Consider the following 22,046-nt stretch of genomic DNA (forward strand, 5'->3'; position numbering starts at 1 on the left):
CCTTAATTCTTGATTTTTTTCCAAATTTGGATTGCTTTTTTCACAAAAAGCAGACTATTTGTTACTTGTTACGCTGCCTTGTCATGGTAACGTGTTAAGGCGCTGCAGTCATGGTGGGTTGAATAAAGCATCAGTCCATAGAGAAAGTTCACCTTTTACCGCTTGTTTTTGTCCAAATGATGAAGCTAACGTTTGTTTTAAAGAAGCCGGCGCAGTGATACAGAAGATTTAAGATAGGTGACCGGAACTTCTTTTTGGGGCGTGCGGTTATGACTGTGTGTTATCACTTTTTAATGCACACCCAGCAGCCAAGCAGAAGTATTCACCCAGACCATGGTATCATTTCTGATAACGCACACTTTGGTGGCTATTATCCCTTACTAAACACCTTTAAGAAGTATTGTGTTTTATTCTTCTCTAATTAATTTTGGAGTTTTAAGTCTACAATTAGGGGCGAAAATAGTTTATATTTTGCCATCAAAATAACATGAGCGCATCATCCACTTTAGTGATTTCAATCATTTTGCTCAAACTTTTGCTCCAATTAATTTTTAAAGTAATGATCACATAACTGTTGTTGCTACACTATGACCAATGTGACCACCCATTTCAGTTCTCACAATCCAATGGACTTGTGTACCTGCTATAACCGTACCATGGTAAACTTGCATGTCTTTATGACAAAAACTCCCTAGAGCTGCAGTTTTTTACAAAAACCAATCTCTTACAGCCATCATCTCAGGAAAGAATATTGCATTCCATCTCTATTATGTCTACAGAGGTGTCACTGTGCTGCGTTGCAAACAGATGCTGTTTTGAAAGGTATAGGCAGTTGCAGGACTCTGTAGTTACATATGAAACATGCAACAGGCCTTATACAATATTGTATCTGTCACTGCTTTGTTCCAGACAGTCACTGATCATGTTCTAGCTAAGGTTTTCCTCAGTCTGTATCCAAATAGGGGAGATTTTCACAAACACAGACAGAAAAATTCTTACACAGAACTGGGTATTTGTCATTCATACTTTTTGAATTCTTTATCAGCCACATTTTCTAAAGTAATACAGTTAATAGACACATCAATAAAGAATGTTTCAAGAATAAATATAACACAGTCATGAATGCTCATTTGTTTTGTACAGTGTCACAGACAAAACACGCAAAAACTTCTAATAGCTCATCAATCCTCTTATAGTTAAAGCAGTTCATTAGAGGTGAAGTGAACAATAACAATAAACTTTACTATATAAAGCCCTTCAATTTTCCATACAAATGTACATTGAAAGAGAGATAAAAACGTATAGACATGAATAAAATAGATTAAAAGCGTACAAAGAAATGCATACGTTACATAGTTAAAACATATCACAAATATTTCATAAAAGAGAATACATTAAAATATGATGAGAAAAAAGTAAGAGAGGGAACCTCTTTACTGTGTATTAAGAGCAAAAATAGGACCAAAATAAACCAAATTAGACTTTCTGAGCTTGTCGGTTTTAACTCTTTCACAACACTCTGCTGTTCCTGTTTCTGACTCCTCAGGCTTTTCCCACCTGTCAGGCTCACTCCTGGCAACCCATCCGGACTCTTATAATCACATTGTTGTCCTTAAATATTAATGTTCACATTGCTTACATTTAATGTTAATGAGAATTCTGTAAATCCAATCAAAGATCCTGTTATTTATTTGAGGTAATTTCCAAAGCCAAAACCATACATTCTAAAGATTTTTATACTTAATGTCAATACATTTGACCTTGATCTTTTTTATGGACTGGAGCCTCTCATACAATTGAATTTGTCTTGCTACAATGGTCAGAAACATTCACTGAAGAAGTGGTTGAAGATGGGCTTTCTAAGAAATCCATAGCTTACAACCATCACAGTAAAACAGAAGGTCCTGTTTGAAAATATTAAATATTTATATATGTCATAAATGGTTTATACGTGTTGCAGAAAAACCCAGAGCAACATAAATGATGTGACTGTGGACAAAGGACTCTTTCAGATACATTTCAAGCCTCCACTATTTATGGTATTACGAAATGAAGAAAATTAAAACAACTTTTTTGGAGGTGAAATCTTCCTTAAACATCTTATTTAAATTTCTCATAACAAATCAATGAATTCATTCTTATTGTTTCTTTCAACACTTTTAACATAGACATACTGGTCTGCGGTAGGGATGCAACTATGCCCACGATTCAGTTTGATGGTGTGACATACAGTTCAGTTTTAAACTGAGAATTGTGGCATTCCTACTATTCACTGAAAATTATAGTCATTCTACTATAAATGTTTGATTTTCTTTCTTTTTGTTCACTTTATTTTATTTCTTACTCTAAATCAAGGAAGCCATGAAGCAGCAGTCTATATAGAAGAAGAAACTTGTTTAGACTCCAGAGCATCCTATTTTACTATTTAAAATATCAATACCAGAATCTAATGCCAGTACACTGACATTTGTGCTAAAAATAGACCCAACAATATATTGCCATTTCACAATTTAGTTTTCCTCACCTTGTTTTGATTCGACTTGATGTGTGAGACTTTGTGTTATAAGGTTGAGTGGTTTCTGTGGCAGACTGCGTTGAAGGCCACTGTGCTTCTCCAGACCATTCTGAAACTGTTAGTCTGGTTGTGCAGCAATGCATGATGCAAGATGTCAATAAGACGTGAATTGGAAACCTAAATGAAAAAGCACCATTAATTTTACATGTCAGCACTTCAGACACACTGACACCATCGGCCATTTGTATTGACACATAACCTGAATTAGCCTGAGAGGGAGCAATGGGCAGAAGTGGGGTCACAGTGGAAATACACTCAAGGTTAATGATAGACTGCAGGCAGCAAAATCCAACACGGAGCTGTTCTCGAATGTGTATGTGCAAGAGCGTGTGCATGCGTGCACAGAGCTGTAATGTGCTTATGTAATGGCACCATCAGTCATTCAGCTTCTTTGCTCAGTCTCAATTTAGCAGAAGCAGCAACAGCATCCTGAGTGCAGGAGCTGCTCACATTAACTAAAACAATTAACAAAAGCGGAGCCAAAATGCCAAACAGCTGAAGCAGCAAATTTATTTCTGCTCAATAATCGGGTCAAGTCTGTGTACAGATTACAATTTCTACAATATGTTCACTACTTAGTGTCTGTAATCCTAGCTACAAATGTACAAGTCTGATTTTCATGTTGCAAAAATAAACAGCCGCAAATGAAAACAAGTCAAGTCGTTGTGTAAGTGGAAGCAACATGGTCATGGTCAAACTGGGAGGAGCAGCCAAAGGATTAGCAACAGATTAAAGACAATCTTTCTACTTGCTCCATTTCTCTCAACACTCTTTTGCTCCTATCATTTAATCCCACTTCTGACCTTTTCTTTAAACGGCATTCCCTCATTAAACTGTGCCGGGCCTCCATTCATGTTCCTCTCCATATATTTACAAAATAAATGCAAAACATACCATTATATTGATGATTACATTTTTTTATATATATTTTTGTATTTGTTGATTATTTTTTTATTTATAGTGGCTGTGTTTGCTTCATAGATTAAAATGTTTATTAGATTTGGTACAGAAAACATCCCAAAGTAAGCCATGGTTTCATATTATTATAATCCAATTTGTTATGACCACTTTCTCAGAGTGAGTCATCCCAAAAGGATTAACAAAGTGAAGTCTAAATGAATATTATTACATGGAATTGTTAGTAAACTACATACTTCTTTGTAATGGCTCTGTTTTCCGATGACAATGCCCCAAATTGACTACATTACGCACATGAAATTTTCAAGTTACAAGACGAATGCATCCACACAGGAAGCACAACAAATTGCTCTGATGGAAACTTGGCTCAGAGCTTGTATTTAATGACGTGATCTGTCAGATTACTCTGAAAGCAGATCACATGAAAAATTAAGACCCACTGCTACTGTACATGTCTATCTCTTAATGGGTCTGCAACAGTTCAGCCCCGAGCTCTGCTGAAGATCATCCCTAAATGTTAACAAGTCTGACCTACTAAAACTGTTACGCCAAACTAATGCCAAAAAAAAAAAAAAAAAAAAAAAAAACGAGAAAGAGGTTTAACAAAGCACAATGCTGATAACAAAGATAAAAGACTCAATCTTACATTGACTTTTAGAAGTTGTGTTAAAAATTGAAAATGAAAATTACTGTAAATTCCGGACTACAAAGCGCACCCGATTACTAGCCGCACCCAACTACTTTTATACATACACAAGCCGCGTCGGAGCACAAGTCGCATTTACTAGGCATCATTGTCATCCTGACAATGCACATCCTGACTCCCAGAGTAAGTGTACTTCGTTGGCACACTGTGGGTGGAGTCAGCTTTGCCTCAAGATCATGTATTTGAATACTCCTACATCTGCCAAACAGCATGGAGCTCTATTCTGTTCACAAGTTCCTTAATTATGTTTTTTTTTTTTTATTTTTTTTTTTTTACTTATTGGCAATCTAGGTATCATACATAAAATTACAAACAGTAACCATATAATCCACATTACATCCCTCAGTTATGATGAGGAAATTTACATCCGCGATTCCCCATTTCCCATGAGTCTTAGGGGCTAAAGGCGGGGTCAACGCCCGGCCTCGCCACACTGTTGTACGTGTTTAAGAATGAGCAAGTATCAGCAGTGCATGGAGGGGTGAACGGGAACAGCTCTCCTTCCGCTTGTGTCGCGGCAGCGTTATCGGAGTAGTAACAACAGTAAAGAAAAGCAGCGGCGACTGAAAAGCGCGCGCCTCAGCGCGATACGTCAGAAGTTTCCGTCCACAACAAACACTGTTGCTCCGCGGACGCCTCGGCGCTCCTTGTCTCCCAGGGAAGAACGCTTCGTCCCCATTCTGCGATGGACGGAGCAAATCGTGTCTGTGCAGAGCAATCGGACTTAATACTGAACGTTTTGTGTATGAGGGGAGGATGCGTTGTTACGTGTGGGAGCCATCAGACTGCCATCGGCCCCGCAGCCATGTGAACGAGCAGCAGAACATGTCTCCAGCTCACACGGCGGCTGTGGGTCGGTGTGAGCTTTTCAATGCAAAATTCCGCTCAGTCCTTTGAAACCGTAAAAAAGATCACGTCGATTTGTGTTTCCAGTCGTGTCCCGACAAAATAAAGGCTGTGCAAAATAAAGGATGTCATTCCCACATATTTACGTGCAGCCAGACGAGTCACTATGACTCAGAGGTAAATTCACTCCATGCGCTGTTCTCTGCGTCACGCAGCTGAACGGCTTTTCCAAACCCGTTGGTGATGGTGGATTTTTTCACGCTGCTTTTAACGATTGCTTTTAACTTGAAAGCTTCATCATATTGTAGCGGCGATCACGTGCACGTTGGGTCTAATGGCACCAAAGGATTCTGGGATGCGGCCGGGCATGCGTGTTTCTTTTTGTTGAACCATGACTGAAGTGTCTAAGACCTGAAGTCAAGTCCATGCTGTTTGGCTGCTCAGAGGTGAGTTGAAAATCAAATGACTTGTGTTTGGTGTTAGATAGAAAATTCAAACCATTCACTGAGTCCGAACCATACTTACATGGCGGCCGCCAATTAAATCCATAAATTGGCCGCGTCAATGAATAAGCCGCAGGGCTGGAAACGTAGGAAAAAAGTAGCGGCTTGTAGTCTGGAAATTACGGTAAATGAACAAAAGCGTAATCCAAATCTATTGCAACGTAGAAATTACAGGATTGTTTAAATCATCTCAAGCCTTAGCTCTCAATGTGTATTTATTGAACCTTTTAAAAGTTATCATTTATAGCTCTATTACAATAAAAAGGAGTCTTTATAGTTTAAATACTGCTGTGTTTTCTGCCTTTTGTAATCATCCAAAAATGTAATTTTTCATTAGAACAAGGTCAAAATAAAATTAGCAGAAAATAATGTAATTTTTTTGTTGCAGAGGTAAGTGCATTTCAGGAAAATGTTCCCTAAAATGTATGTTGTAGATATTTCCCAAGCAGGATCCTAACTTTATCACACACTCTTTCTTTTAGTTACTTTCTAGCTACCAATGGTCCAGTGGAAATGCATTAAAAAACATGTATTGGGAATTTTCTCGTTTCCTCTACTTTATAGATAAAAAGTTTGTTTAGATTTAAAATCTGTATTTGATTTTTGTCTTTTGCAGTTCTGTTTTTGCATCCACCTGATAAAGTCTTGAATATATTTCATGTGTCAAACCCAGCAGCTCAATGAGAGACAGGAATTTAGATAATTTATTTGATCACTTTTGCGGTTTCTGATGAAGTGATAAAAATATTTCCTGCAGAGAAAATATGAGTTGAAGGTGTTTGAGTGTTATAGAAGTTGCAACAATGACATTATTCTCTGACTTTTAGAGGAACTATCATGTTCTTGTATTCAAATCTGCTGTCTCCGCCAAATGATATAACTCTGGGCAAGGGTTACTAAAGTCACAGTTCAGATGTCCACTGAAATCTGCTGCTGATTTAAAGAATCTTAAAGATCAAGCATAAATATCCTTTATGTTTACACCTACATTTCTCAGGAAATAACCAATGTTAAAATGACAACAAATTGGCTGATAAGGTAGTCACATGAGAGTCAAGAATCATTATTTACTCATTGTTAATCCTGCTCACCTCCGCTGTATTTTGCTAAAATCAACACTGCTTTGATGTAAGGACAAAAACGTATACCCCACCTGTTCTCTCCTACTCTTCTTCAAACATAAGTTTGACTTTGCCTTTCATTCTCCTTATCGTTTTTCCTCAACTAATCTACTTTGCTCCACTGTCTGAACTCAGCTGAGTGACTCCCCATACCTGCCAGGAGGTCTTTTATCATCAAAGATTATACACCAGCCTATGCATTTTATAACCTCTCTACGACAGCTCTGTAATAAATGCATTTAGAAAACAGTGAGAATGAATTATGTTAGAAAATATTTCAACAATCCGCAAACAGAGGTGACATTTATCCTGTATAAGAATACACAAACAAATATGAACTGGAATTTAATTTATGGGACAGATTAGCACATATATAATTCAGTGTTTTCTTGTAAAGCACAGTCATTCTTTTGATATATCAGTTGCTCTCCGCTGATTTTTGCAACAGTCAGCATGCACTGATGGCCATCACTGTGGCCCCAAACAGCAGATATACGATGAGTCAACATCTGGCTTTGGAAAATCCAATAATGAAAGCCAGGATGAAAAAGCCCTCCACAAATGCAGGATGTATTTTTTTCTGCACACCATGCAACACTGTGGTTCAGTAATGATGGCAGTTTGCTTTATTGCTATACAACATCAGAACCAGCTGTCAATGTGAGGTAGTTAGCTTAGTTTGAGTCTGTGTTCATGCTGCTTTCTTCTGTTATCTGTGTTCTGATCTGCTACTTTCTGGTTTTTGTTACAAGATATCTTTGCTGTTTCTTGTTTCTCAATGGGTCAAAGTCAGTCATTTCTGTTGGTAAATATATCAGATCCTATCATGTCTTTTGTTGTTCTCATTTCACGTTCAACCCCTAATGCCTGACTTTATTTCCAAATATAAATATATTCTTCCGTGTTTGCTCTGTTCAAGGTCATGCTAGATGAAGAAGAGTCCTGGATGAAATGGTACATTATGAATTAGCGACATAGGTATGTGGCATGAAGGGGTTACATTTTGCTGCTTCTGTTTAGTTATGTTACTTTTGATATGTTACTGTTCAGTTTTATAGTTTTTTTCCTGGTTTTCTAGTTATTATATTTTTTAATAAAGTTTTAGCCAACCTGCTTACAGTTTTTCATCATTTGGTAAATCACGACACCTCTAGTTTGCACTGGTCTGTAGCTACCAGGCGTACTATTCTACATAACTAACCAAAATTTGACCCTAATTTAAAAAAATGCTCAGCTATAAAAAGGACCACCACACGTCTTGCTTAAAATAACTAAGCAGAGCTAAGACTGAGAGCTGGAGACAATGGTAGCTGCTGCTGCTGCAGCTTCCCGCAGCGATAGGATGAAAGGTGGAGCAGAGTGAGCAAGCTGGGCGCTCCAGGGTTTCTCCTGAAGATGCACCTATGCCACTTCAGTGGGGACACACTGCATCTGGTACAACTTATACAGAGGAAGAAAGAAACAGAAGCACAGCGCAAGAAAACAAGCAAAAGAGTTGTTCAAATAAACACTTCATAGTTGTAATGTGAGGTGCTCTGTCAAAGGAGCAGTAAATCAAAAAACATATCCTTGCAATAACTTTTGAGTTTAAATGCATTAAGTATTATTTAAAGAATTGTTTTAACAGGAGAAAGTCAAAACAGGTGTTATGTTGAGTCACAATAGGAAGAAAAAGTCACACCTAAAATCGGAAGTCAATTTGCGTCAACATTAGAAAATCTTACTGTTCACTAGCATATCCATTTGTACCCTATATACACATTTCTGAGACCCTTATCTCATCTTGGTCCATCTTTTCTGCTCTATAATGCATCATCATCAGCAGTGGATAAATGAGGTACTTACAGTATTTTTTTAAACACTCGTGTCATTTTTTACTGCATCTTTGGTCAGCACTGTTGTGAGCAAAAACTTCCACCAATTAGTGATTTGGTAAGTCATTCCAGATATCATATCGGGTACAATCTATATCTTATAAAAATAATAAAATTTTAAACATATTTTGTGGATTTCTTCAAAGGGTTTAAAAACATCTCAATTACAAAGAAATATAGAATTTTCTGTCTGTTTTGACATGGTGAGCTTTACATTGTTAACAGCTTTGTATCTAAAAGTTTCCTGAAAAAAGGAAACATTTAATGTTAAAAAGTTGAAATTCTTGAAGGGCTTAATCATGACAAAGTCCTCTGAAGATCATCCTGGTGACATTCACAGTGACTGTTCCTATCTGTGGTTAGCTCCTGCCAAACACATATTTTGTGATCCCAAACTTACTCTGAGCATTAGTCTCTATCCCCCACAGAAGGCAGCTGTTTTAATCGGTAAAACACTTTTGCTCTCAGCCTGCCTGAGCCTAAACAGCAGAAAGGCAAAGGTCGCAATCATCTGGTGAGTGAATTCAGAGATAAAAAGCTAAATATTCTTATTTGTATTTTGTCAAAGAAGAAAAACATTGCCATTTATCAACCAGCTTTACTGCCAGAAAAGTCTTTAGCTATTAAATAAATTTCTGTTTAGGAAAAGGCTTTTTATATGTGGATAAGGATGATTCCTCAGAGGTTTAACTGCCAGTTTAAGGTAGTTCAAGCTAGTGACTCTTCCAGGCTTTCTCTCCCATCTACTAGCAATCACTGCATTTGTTTAACCATGTGTTGTGTCTGATTTCAAAAAGTGGCATCGGTCCACAATCTCTGTGTTACTCACTTATTGTGGCACTTGCTGCCAGCCCGATTACACACTCAACCACAGGGCTCGGGACCACTACACGGCCTCCTGCTGAGCACCCTGCGAGGAGCCCAAGAGCTGATATTCATGTCTGCTGAAGTCCCTTTCAGCTGAATTAAACATGAGTCCAGCTTCATTTTAAATTAGCAGATGTGGCTCCACATATATTGATTCGTTTTGAGGCAGCATGTGGCTGCTGTCAAGACCATAGAGTTTAGGTAATCAGATTCATGAGAGCAGCTTGGGAAGTAAGGATTTAATGATATGAGGTGAATGGCTTTAATAGAGGTTGGTGAAGTGGAGCAAAACTGTCTAGCTTTTGAAGCCAAGATTAATAGTTGGGCTGGAAGAGCACAGGACTGTAAAGAGCCTGGAGTCATGCTAAAGCTACTCACACCGCCCCTGGCAATGCATGTTCCATTCAAATATCTACGTAAACAGGTAAAAATGCACGTTTCAGGCTTCCGTGTTTTAAACTCTTGTATTCACGCTTTACTACGCCAGCTTCTATGTTTGGCTCTGTGCACAAAACGCGTAGCCATTGACTGCGTGTTACCAGTTAAACCAGGTCAAACTTTGAATAATCAGGGACTTAGATTTGGTAGTCACATGTGGATAGTGTCCCTTTTAACAATGTAAGTGCCAACCATTTGAATATTGAACGTGGAGGAGAAATTAATAATTAATAATTGTGGGACACCAAGTCTTTCACATATCGGAATAGAGCTGTGAAAGAAAAAACCTTGAAAAAATCTCACGAGATTTGCACCGCATCAACAATTTGCACCAAGACTCTTGCAACTGTTGGAGACGAATGTGAGCCAAGAAAACGTAGAAATAAAAGTCCCTCCCTGCTTGTCCAGTGTGAACACCATGAATGAAAAACATGTTATAGAATGCACGTGTGTCCATAGCTTTCAGTGAGGTGTACTGAGCATACATGTTTGGCGTAGCTCACCAGAACTCAAAAATTCTTCCCCAACCAGACACTTAAACATCAAATTAGTAGAAATTGTTTTTTTCCCCTCTTGTTTTAGTTTAATTTTATTTTTTTCTGCAATCAGATTCTGTCTTTGTTCTGCTCTATTCACAACCCCACCTGGTTCCTGTTTGCAATCCCCAGCTGCGTCCTCCTCTCCGAGAATTCTTCACTTCATAAATCATGTTTCAGTTCAGTAATGGCTGAGTTTAGTCAGGCTGAATTTGCCTTGTCATTTGCTGCTGTAGGTTGTTTTTCTGTGTTCAGATTCGACCATTTGTTTCTGTTTATTTGATAAATTATTTTTACTGTCACAGTGCTGTGGGTCCTCACACAACGAATTTCCTCTGTTCGTGACACATTTTTCAGCTCGGCGGTGCACCATGTCACAATTGTGGTGGAAAGTGACTGAGTGAGAAACAGGTGCTTGACCTTGCTTTAAGAGAAAAACTTAAAACCTTCTCAATCATGTCGTGAAATGTTTTGATGGCTGTGGGAGCTGCCTAGCTGGAGACATATCCTTCAAGAAATCCTTAAATATAAGCTTTAATAGCTCAGGATTGTGCAATGTCAGAACAAAACTCTCTTATCTGTCTTTTATAAATTTGTTATGCTCTACACTGGGGTTGCATTCTCTGCCACACAGTCTGAATACTGAAAGTTTCCCAGCAGCTGCTAAAGAATAAACAATGGAAACAGTGTTCCCTTTGTTGTGCCTTTCTTAAAGTAAAATTTCCATAACACAAGAAAAACAGAAGAGGAGTCAGAGATTATAGTATACCAACCCATAGCAAAGCAAAACTGAAGATGAGATCTCGTTTCTGTCACATTTACGTCTCCTAGACATAAATGAGAACTGTTTGAGACTAAACTGCTTTTCTCATTCTTCTCAAACATTTCTCCTGAGAAATAAGTCTCACAGTGAGCACTGTTTGAGATCTCAAAATTCTCTCACAACTGTCTCTTCTCCAGATCTCAATTAAGAGAAAAATGAGCCATATTATGTTGCGCTCAAGTATGTCTCAATTGGATATCCTTACTTCAAATTCCTATCTCAGTTATGTCTCAGTGAAAGACATCAATGGTTCTGTCTCTCGTTGCTCAATAATTTAGATCTTGTTTTAGCCTTTTTTTTATTGTCTCAGCAAAAAGAAAAATGAGAGTAGTACAAGCCCTAAAATGAGTCTCAGGATGACACCATTATAGTTCATCTCTAGAAAATAATATTTATTTATTTATTTTATGTTCAACTTAAAAAAGTTGTCTATTGCTTACACATTTATATAACTCAATTACAATTTCAAGAGAAAAAAAGTTAAATCATTAAGACGGTCATGTCCTCAAAAGACATATTTTTGAAACTTTTTAAAAAACATGAAATTTCAAGACAACGTTGCAGTGTCGATTTAATAAACTTTTCTTTTGACTGCTTAGATAAACATAAATGAAGAAGAATGTATGTTGGGTTAATGATGCTAGGTTTAGTTAAACACAAACACACGCATGCACTGGCACACATGCATACACGCATAAGTGCATATACGCACACTTATATATTGGTGGGTATAAAACATTTAACACATTGATGTCTGAACTAAATAAAGGACATTTGGGATCAAATTTGGATCACCTTAAAGTGAACAAACAATAGATTTGAAACAAACAAATAAAATACATAAATAAAAATAATCAAATTAATAAATCAACTTTAGGGCGGTACAGATTTATGGGGTTCAGTTTGAGTTCATTTATCTTTGTCTTTAAAAATCCCCCTTCATGCAGCCTTACAAGCTGAAAATATTTTCTTTTTTCTTGATCTTAGTCTGCATCATATTGAACAAACAGAAGCCTGGAGTAACCCGATTTGAATTTTAAACTGTATCACAGCCTCACTTGACACAGATTTCTGATTGGTTGATCACAGTGGGAGGGAAAACTCTGTGGTTGACGTCACCAACGGGCCGGAATCTGCAAGCGGGAGAAGTGCAGAGAACGAGAGACTTTTGACGACCGTTTATCGTATTTTTTCTGCGTTTTAACAATCCGTGGGATGAATCTCCAACTTTTTTTTTGCTTGTCTAGAAAAGATTCAAGTAAAATATTTGAAGTTTGCACGGTAAGTTTGTGATTTCTTTCCTCCAACTCTGAACTCAGTTGAATGCTAAAGGTGTTTTAAGCTAGCTCCGCCAGTACTGCAGACGTCTGGGCTACTCGCGGTGGCTGTGGCTGTATAAGTAATTATTAAATTTTAAAAAGGATAACTTTTACTTTTTGCAATAAAAAATAGACATATTGAAGTGTTATTTGCGGTGCAGAGTTTACAGGAATGAGCCTCGATATTTTTCCAAACGCGTGAGTGCTAAGTAACTGTTGGAAGACATTTTGCTCTTCAGTTAAGGGTCTGCAGGGTTCGTCCATTCACAGTGTGACGACACCACAGACCATTTCCATTATTGCAAACTTCAAAATGTGCAGTTTCAATGCATTTTTACGCTAAAGGCCTTTTCTTGTTTGAAAGATCATCTTGCAGACGTTTGGCCTGGCACGTGACGTCATCTTTTGAAACTGGTTATGGACATGTGTTTAAAGTAAAGTCATCATTAACTGCTCACATGTCTAGAAAGCATAATCTGAAAATTTAAGTATGCATATTAGGGAAACATGTTCTCAGCCCTCTGTCAGTGGTGGAGATGTTTAGAGAGCACAGATGTAGCTAAGCCAACAAATGTCAACACTGATATGTACGAGGATTTTAGTGAATCATATAAATCATATTTAAAAACCTATCCAGATCTTAATTTGTGCTGTATAAAATGTGTGTACACGTTTTTTTTTCGCCTCTCTGATTCAAGGTGATCTAAATTCTACACGTGAAAATAAGTGAATCAGAACCCATGTTCCTCCACACTGCCATTATGGAGGTCCTACCAGAGCCACAAAAGACATCCTGGAAGAACACTTGCAGTCCATTGGAATAAATGGAGTTGTATGAGGATCTACGATTCATAGAAGAGGCTGACTTGCTGCCAGCTTTGAGACCTGTTCAAGCCCGGAAACGTCTTGCTTTCTGGAAATTGAAATGTGAGTGTCAAACATTACAAATGAGTTTTTGTAATGCACGGAAGTGGATATGAATATGAATGGGTAACACACTGACAGTACAGTGTAAACTTAATACACTTATACTGTTTGTTTGTTTTTTGTTGCAGACCAAACGCCAGAGAACAGCACATCGTCATCTGTTGAGACCTCACCAACACAATCATCATCACTTTTGTTATTGTCACCGAGGTGTTCGTCATCCACATCTTCCAGAAGCTGAGGACTGTACATACATTGACTGGGAGGACAGCTTTGAAATTCCATGGAGTAAGTTTTCTGAGGAATTTGTGCAGAGGGGAAAGAGACCTGGCCCAAGACTAAGGAAGGAAATGGTTTGCACTCTTGTTGCGGAAATGATGAAAGCAAGACGGTTTTCCAGACTCTAAAAGGCTGCAGATGATGCGGGGAGAGCAGAGTGGCTGCTCAGAAGAGATGAGATGTTAAAGAGATGCGCTTTCTTCTGCTCTGCTACTTTAATGAGGAGGATGCCATGTTCTTGTAGAAGATGCAGACGAGGTCCAGCTGCAGCAGGTGCCGTTGACTCCAACTGTTATTTATGTGGTAAGTAAAGTTTCCAGTGTTAAATTATTCTAAAGGTTTTGTCTTTGTACACTGTACATGAGTGACATGTTTACATCATCCATTGTTCTGTCTTTAGGACAGTCTTGCTTTTCCTCAAGGAGGTTCATGCTGAGTTGGGACCGCTCCATCGTACACAACAACATTGCAGCACTGTGCCTGATGTTCAGAAGCTACTTCTGCTTTAACAGTCATTATCCAACTGAGCTGGCTTCAACCCTGGAGTTTCTGCAAAGGTACATATTTATGAGTGCTGTCATGCGATTCATTTTTGGGTGTGGTTAGTTAATCATGACCTGCAGTTAATTATTCTAATTAATCTTGTATTAATCTAACTCAGGGCTGCTCATCCCTGGTCCTTGAGATCTACCAGCCTGAATGTTTTCCAACTCTCCCTGAATTGCTTGCTGCTGATTACCTGGACCAGGTGTGTTCATTCAGTCAGAATGTGGAGACATCTGGTTGAGCTGATCAACAGCTAGCAGGGCTTGGAGATCTAGAAAACAGGCAGGGTGATAGATCCCAAGGACCAGGAATGAGCAGCCCTGGCTAACCTAAAATTTAGCTTTGAAAATCCTTATTTTGGGGTAATTTGATTTAAATAGTAAGATTGTGTCACAGTAAAAGAAATATAAAATACAATTTAAAGGGTGGCTTTATGAAGTTTTCTTAGTGTAACAGACTTTTTTCCAACCTTTACTTTTGTACCACTAAGTGGTAATTCTTCAGTCTCAAACAGAACAAAGGCCTAAGCCAAAGTGCTCTAATTTAAAAAACTAATGGAAATATTCTGAACAATCCAAAAAATATTGACCATATTATTAATTATATATATAACACAACACAATATATGTGTTGAAATACCTTCTTCCACAGTTTGCCGTCTGACACGATCAGCCCTCAGCGTCCCAATTAAGACATGGGTATTATTTTTCCCTTGTTAAGAGCCAACCATGCAAAATGAGACTTGATCATTTCTTAAATGTTTGATCTGGACTGTATCATGAAAAATGAAATGAAACAGATTTGAACCTTATTTGTTAAATATTTAATGCCCATAGAATGCTGCATTTTAATTCTTTTAACTGAAACAGATGTCATCTCTAGCGACGTGTGGCTGCTTTTAGGGATGACAGAAACGTAATCTTGTGGTAGCATTATGCAGCTGCTTTTATAAAACTACAATTTGCTTCTAGCTTGAAGTGTTATCTTTGTTTGTTATGTGCGGTCTATTATCAATTTACTCATGCCAGATTTTAATGTTCTTGTCTTACAGCTGATGTCCTAAGATGTGCCACTCTACCTGGTTGGGAACAAATTGAAGAGGCCAAGCTCAAGAAAGCCGTTGTCAGCAAATGTAGGGCAGTGCAGGTTCTAAGGCCACTGCTATGATCTACAGTATGCGGACTGGTTTCTCTTCCATCTTTTTTCTTATTTTTTATCTTAATTTGGTTCTCAAATTGGTTCATGGATTTGATAGTCTGCAAGTTTCAGAGAATGTTTTTATCAGGTACTTTTTTACGTGGTTACATAATCTTGTTTTTTTCCTTGTACCTCAGCAGTGCTGTCAGTGTGTTTGTTGTTTAAAATCAGGAAGTTTTCTTTACCATCATGTCAGCCACATTTAGTACGCCACAGTTCATGTACTTAATGCATTTAATATTTTAAAAAATGTGTAATACTGCTACCACAATTCAAATGCTGTACTGATGATGGTGCTGCCCAAATAAAGTGTAAAGCTTTTACATTTTTAGTATTGTTTTTACTGTTACTGTATATCAGTGGTCTCCCATCCTGGTCCTTGAAGGTCACTGTTCTGGATGTTTTAGCTGTTTTCCTGCTCCAGCAGATCTGCTGCAGTGGTTGAATTGCCTCCTCAAGTTCTGCAGGATGTGGTTAATCACCTGTTGATTCACATCTGGGGAGCAAAGAAACATCTAAACCCTACTGGATGGTGGCCCTTGAGGACCAGGATTGGCGACCACTGCTATAAAACTAAATTCTCTTTTCTTTCTCAAATATATCTCAAATATCATTCTCATTAACGGCTTTGGTAAGACATTTAAGAGAAATGACTTAGACATGAAAGAGACATCAGACAGACAATGATGAGATCTCTTTTAGGACTCATTCTTCTCAGATTTGTCTCATGAGCGTCTTAGGTTCGTCTCTCCCACTTCTTAATTATTGCTCAAACCGTTGTCTCAACTCAACCTCATTTGTCTCAGTGATGTCTTTTCTCATTATAGCTTAACTCTTGCTCCTAAGGGACCCTTAGGAGCAAGAGTTAAGAAGCAAATGATCACAGAATTATACGAATATGAGACGCTCAAACTGATCTCAAGAGATGAGATCAAGCAACATATGAGCAACAGGTTTTTCCTATGGGAAGGAAGGTTGGGCTTTTGCCTTTAAAGTTTTAATCTTAATTTTTTAAAGTCAATTGTCCAAAAGTGGGAGAGCAAGCAGAACGTCACAAACTTTGTGCACAATTTAAGAAGGGTCTTGATATTTTTAAATATGGCTGCATTAGGAACTAAAAGAAAATTTTGAACACCTTGGATATAGAACAAAAACTATACAAAGTTTAAATTTAGTATTAAAAAAAGGATCTAGGCAAAACACAAAAATATAGGAATACAAGATATTATGCATCAATAAGCATAAAACTAGTTATGACAAAAAACCCAAGCTGAACACTCTGATATTATGTAGTCATTAATATATACATAAATTATATTATTAATATTGTTGTATATATTTATTAAGAATAACAAAACTAAGAATGTTAAACTATAATTATTATATTATTTGGTATGGGGGGGGGAGGCGTCCGGCTAAATTGCTACACCCAAGAGATTCAGGACCAGGGAAAGGGCACCACACAGAAAACCCAAGCAACTATTGCTTTTTGAACTGTAATAATGATTTAATAGAACAAAACATGCAGCACCAATACGACAAAGCCAGAATTGTTAAAACAGAATCAACTAAAACCCAACGTTTAAAAGGTAGTAAAAACAGTTAAAAACTATCAAAGGGGAACCTCATAAAAACATTGTTCAAAAAATAAAAATAAATAGTCCATGAAACACCGGGGAGACAGGTCCTGCAGGCAGCCACAGTCTTGTCTTTGTTCGTCTATTCCACCTCTTGTCCACCCTTTACAGGCGCAGTGGGTTGTTCCTCCAAACATCCACCTGCAAAGTAAAGGTAGGTCCTGCGAGTATATTAGTTGTTAGGGGTAGACTGGCCTGGCTACATGCCGAGTGACAGTGCCACTGGAAGGGAAGAGGATACTCACACACCGGCAGGGCTCCTCACCCTGCCTATGAGTGTTTGTCGCGTTGTGGCACCCTTGTCCTGGAGAAGACTCTCACACTGACTGCTGTTCCAGCCACACCACTTGCTCCAGTGCCATCTCCCTCAACAGCTTCCAGCTGCTCTCTCTGTCTTCTCCTACTGCTTGTACAGCTTTATGGGTGGGGCCATCAACTTACTGATTGAACACACCTGGGTGTCCAATTTGGGACTCAGTCTCCATTGGGGTGAAACAACACAAAACACAAAAAAAAACAACTCCAACACAAAAGCATGCAAACAAAAATCAGAGAAGTCTTCCTCCATCAAAACAAACTTCAACACAAAAGCATGCAAACAAAAATGACAGGAAAAGGTTTCACCACACAACATAGAGATTGTTTTTTTTTATTTTTTTATCAACAACGAGAGCCCAATTATTAATAAGCTAAGTTTCTGCCTGCTCTCTTTAAAACAAGTGTCCGTATTTTTATATTTTTACTTGTTGCTTTCTTTATTTTTGGAACATTTGACTTAACCAACACGATTTATGAGTAACCAAAGCTGATAGACAGTGTTTGGGTTAAATAATAACTGGTGACGGTTGAAGGTTTGTTTTAGCCTATTAAAGACTGAGAAAAACATTAAATACTGGTGTGTGAATGTGTGTGCCTGGATTTTTACCCCTAGATGCTGTTTGTTTACGTGCAGCTGCTGTGATTCATCTGCTCCTGAGCGGTGCTGTGTTTGCTGTGTTCTGTTCCATTGTAATTTTTGTCTGACCCTCTTGACATATGTCTGGTGTGTCCCGTTTTAGTATACACAAGTGTGTTATGAGAAATAAAATAGGTTTCCATATTTTTTACTCTTTTTCTTTTTTTTTTACATGAACTTTTACTCAAAAACTTCAACAAACATGCTAAATTTTCCAAAAGGTGTTGATATTAAACCATTGTTTCCAAGTCTATTCTGTCTACACTGTCATGCTTGGCTAGGAGGAGAACAGACCCAAGTGCTGAAACACAGAATGACAAACACAGGGGATGGCGAGAAAAGATTTATTCAAAGTCTTTGGTGGCTATTCGGCAGGCAGCAGAGAAGTCACCGAAGATGGAGTCACGAGGCGTTGAGAAGAAGGTAAGTTTCTTCGGCGGTAATGTTGAGAGGCGGGGTAAAGGTAAGCGGAGCTTGGTGTAGGAAGAACGGGCTTGACGTGGTTGGAGGATGAAGTCAGAGCGTGGTAATAACTTGGAGCAGGGAGATGATCTTAAGGATGAGGATCTTGTAACTGGACCCAGGTCGGCACTTGTGGATGAAAGTTTTCTGTAGACAGATCGAGAGCTTGAATTAGTCAAGAGCAAAAAGATTTCGTTCGACCACATATACACCATAGCGGACAACGAACTGGCGATGAATACTGGACTGCAGCCTTTTTAAATACAGGAGCAGGTGATGAGGTAAATGCCGACAGCTGGGTCCAATATGGAGTTGAAGCAGAGAAGGGAGGGGGGAGGAGAGGACTCCCGGAGGCACCATGACAGTACCCCCCCTCAACGACCACCTCCAGGTGGTCCAGGACGACGGTCAGGATGGACCTGGTAGAACTTATTGATGAGGAAGGGGTCGAGAATAAGCGAGCGGGACCAGGAGCACTCCTCGTGCCCATAACCTTCCCAATCCACCAAAAACTGGAAACCCCGACCTCGCCGCCGGATATCCAGAATCCGACTGGCCATGAAGGCGGGTGCGTCGTCAATGATACGGGCGGGGCAGCAGAAGGCGGAAAAAAAGAACTGTCATTGACCGGCTTGATCTGGGACTGGAACGATGCGTGAATCTTGAGGGCCGCGGGTAAGTAGAGCTGGGTATCGTTAAGGTTTTAATGGTACTTCTACTCTTATTTATACTGCTTATCGATCCAGTATTTTAACGATACTCTTATCGATACTTTTTGAGGACGAAAAAAATTAAATAAATAACAAATTAAGAACATAGTGTTTTATTTCCTCATTATGCAACATTGTTTTTTTTAACAAAACATTTTACTTTATACATTTTTCCAACTTGAAAAGTTAAATACATGAAAAAATAAGTTATTTAAAGAAAAACAAACCGCAATGTTTTGACATATAGCTGTCATGATGTAAATATAGAACAAATTATATAAATGTTTGAGTTCATAAGATCATCCCAGAGAAAGTCTCTGCTTCAACCCCCGCAGTGAAAGCTGCGTCTTAATCTGACGCCCATGTTTCAATCTCTCTGACAGAGTTTGAAGCCAAAGCCCCTCTCTCTCCCCTCTCTACCTGCTTTTCCTCTCTATCTGTTCATTTGTTCATATCCTCTGCAGCAGCGAGTCGTTTTTTCCCGCGCCCCTCCAGTGTATTCTACACAGAGAGCGCAAAATGGGTCATAATAGCAGCAGGTTGACACGATAGTCGGGGCGCTCCAGCGCAGATTTAATTAATTTTATGTGCGCGCCGCGTACTGTCTGAACTACAGCCCCGCCCCCTGTTCACACAAATAGCCAGAACAGACCTCTCCTCTTCAGCGAGAATAGCGAAATTAATATCATCATTAATTAACGGAAAGTTGACTGACTTGACTATACAGGTGGCGGGAATAATTGGAGTATCAGTGTTGTTTTCGTTAGTACAGTATTTACGAGACAGGGCGTCGGGTTTGATGTTACAGCTCCCGGGTCCAAGAGTAATGGTGAAATCGAACCGATCAAAAAATAAACACCAACGAGCTTGACGAGAGTTTAGTCATTTGGCGGATCGTAAATAAATCAAATTTTTATGGTATGTCCAAACAATAAAAGGGTGAGTAGCTCCCACCAGCCAATGGCGCCATTCTTCCAGCGCGAGTTTAATGGCTAATAGTTCACGATTTCCAATATCTGGCCAACCCTTCTTCCTTCTGCGAGAGAACAGCACCAACACCAGAATCAGATGCATCAACCTCCACAACGAACTGACGGGAGAGATCAGGTTGAATAAGTATGGGGGCTGAAACAAATAGACCTTTAAGTTTGTCAAATGCTTCTTGAGCAGCAGTGTCCCGACAAAAGGATTTTAAGGCAGAGGTGAGTTTGGTGAGAGGAGAAGCGATTTGACTGTAATTGCGCATAAAGCGCCCGTAGAAATTGGCAAATCCCCAAAACTGTTGAAGCTTCTTTCTATTGTTAGGTGCTTCCCAGTTGATGACAGCTTCGATTTTAGTAGGGTCTGGCCAAATACTACCGCCCTCTAGTATTTAACCCAGAAAGGCAATAGTTGAAACACACTTCTAGGCTTTGACAAAAAGCCTATTTTCCAAAAGGCACGACGGACATGGATCTTATGTTGGTCAGGATCAGGAGAGTAAATGAGTATGTCGTCAAGATACACAAAGACGAAGCAATTTAGAAAATCCCGAAGGACATCATTGACTAAACGTTAAAAGACAGCCGGAGCGTTGGTTAAACCAAAGGGCATGGCGAGGTACTCATAATGTCCTAGGGGGGTGTTAAACCCGGTTTTCCATTCATCCTCTTCCTTGATACAGATGACATAATAAGCATTACAAAGGTCGAGTTTGGAAAAAACACGAGCCACTTGGACTGAATCAAAAACTGAATCTAGTAGCGGCAAAGAGTATTTATCTTTTATAGTGATTTGATTGAGTTCCTGATAGTCCACACAAGGACATAGTGTTTTGTCTTTTTTCTCGACAAAGAAAAATCCAGCCCCGACAGGAGAGGAAGACGGACGGATGTGACAGTTTGTGAGAGCTTCCTGAATATACTTTTACATCGCCTCCTTTTCGGGTACAGACAAGTTAAATAGTCTGCCCTTAGATAAACCAGCCCCCGCAAGAAGTTTGATAGAGCAGTCGTAGGGTCTATGGGGTGAATACGGCTCGAAGATCGTGATAACAGGTGGGAACCTTCGACAAGTCTACCTCTTCCTAGTGGTAGGAAGAGGAAGCAACAGTGGGAACAGCAGACTGGAGACATTTAGCCATACAGAAAAAACTCAATTTATCTAATTGTGGGTTGTGTAATTTAAGCCAGGGGAAGCCCAAAACGATGGGGGTCTGAGGAGTATTTGTGATGAATAATTGTAAATGTTCATGGTGTTCATGGTGTAACGGAAGTAATAAGGTGGATAGATCTGGTGGGATGAGTGATCCAGGAAAGAAGTTGGCCACCCAGCCCAGCAGCTTTAACCGGGGTTTCCAATGGCTCGGTAGGAATGGACAGTCGATTGACCAGGTCTTGATCGATGAAACTTTGCTCGGCTCCTGAATCCACCAGGGCTTGCAGCTTGTGAACTTCAGTCTGTAGGTTTAATTTGACAGGTAAAAACGGAAAATTCTTCTGAGAAGAATTATTTTCCTTACCCCCCCCCGCGACCTGCCCTTTAACGGGGGGGTTCTGCAGTTTAAACGAAGTGGGCATTGTGAGACAAAATGATCCTCGTTTCCGCAGTAAAAACAAGCCCGTTCTTCCCTCCTCTTCTGACCCTCCTCTGTAGTCAATTTGGAGTGGCCGATTTGAATGGGTTCCTCCGGAACTTTCTGGGAGGTGTCTTGTACTGACGTGGAGGGAAGAATGTTAGGCAAGGCTGAAAAATCTTTGTAGTTGGTTGATGGCTTACGTAAGGTGTATGTCTTTTCCATTTGTCGTTCCTTTAAGCGAGCATCTGAA

General features: G+C 39.1%; 1 long non-coding RNA gene across 1 annotated transcript; it reads left to right on the plus strand.

Moving 5' to 3' along the window:
• Window positions 1–12,145: 12,145 nt before the first annotated feature.
• Window positions 12,146–15,806, plus strand: LOC111948634. The gene is made up of 5 exons (XR_002874594.1): window positions 12,146–12,488; window positions 13,225–13,453; window positions 13,582–14,035; window positions 14,133–14,289; window positions 15,330–15,806. It is a non-coding gene; the product is annotated as an uncharacterized LOC111948634 (long non-coding RNA).
• Window positions 15,807–22,046: the final 6,240 nt, after the last annotated feature.

The sequence above is a fragment of the Oryzias latipes genome, chromosome 14 (assembly GCF_002234675.1).
Source record: "Oryzias latipes chromosome 14, ASM223467v1".
Lineage (NCBI taxonomy): Eukaryota > Metazoa > Chordata > Actinopteri > Beloniformes > Adrianichthyidae > Oryzias > Oryzias latipes.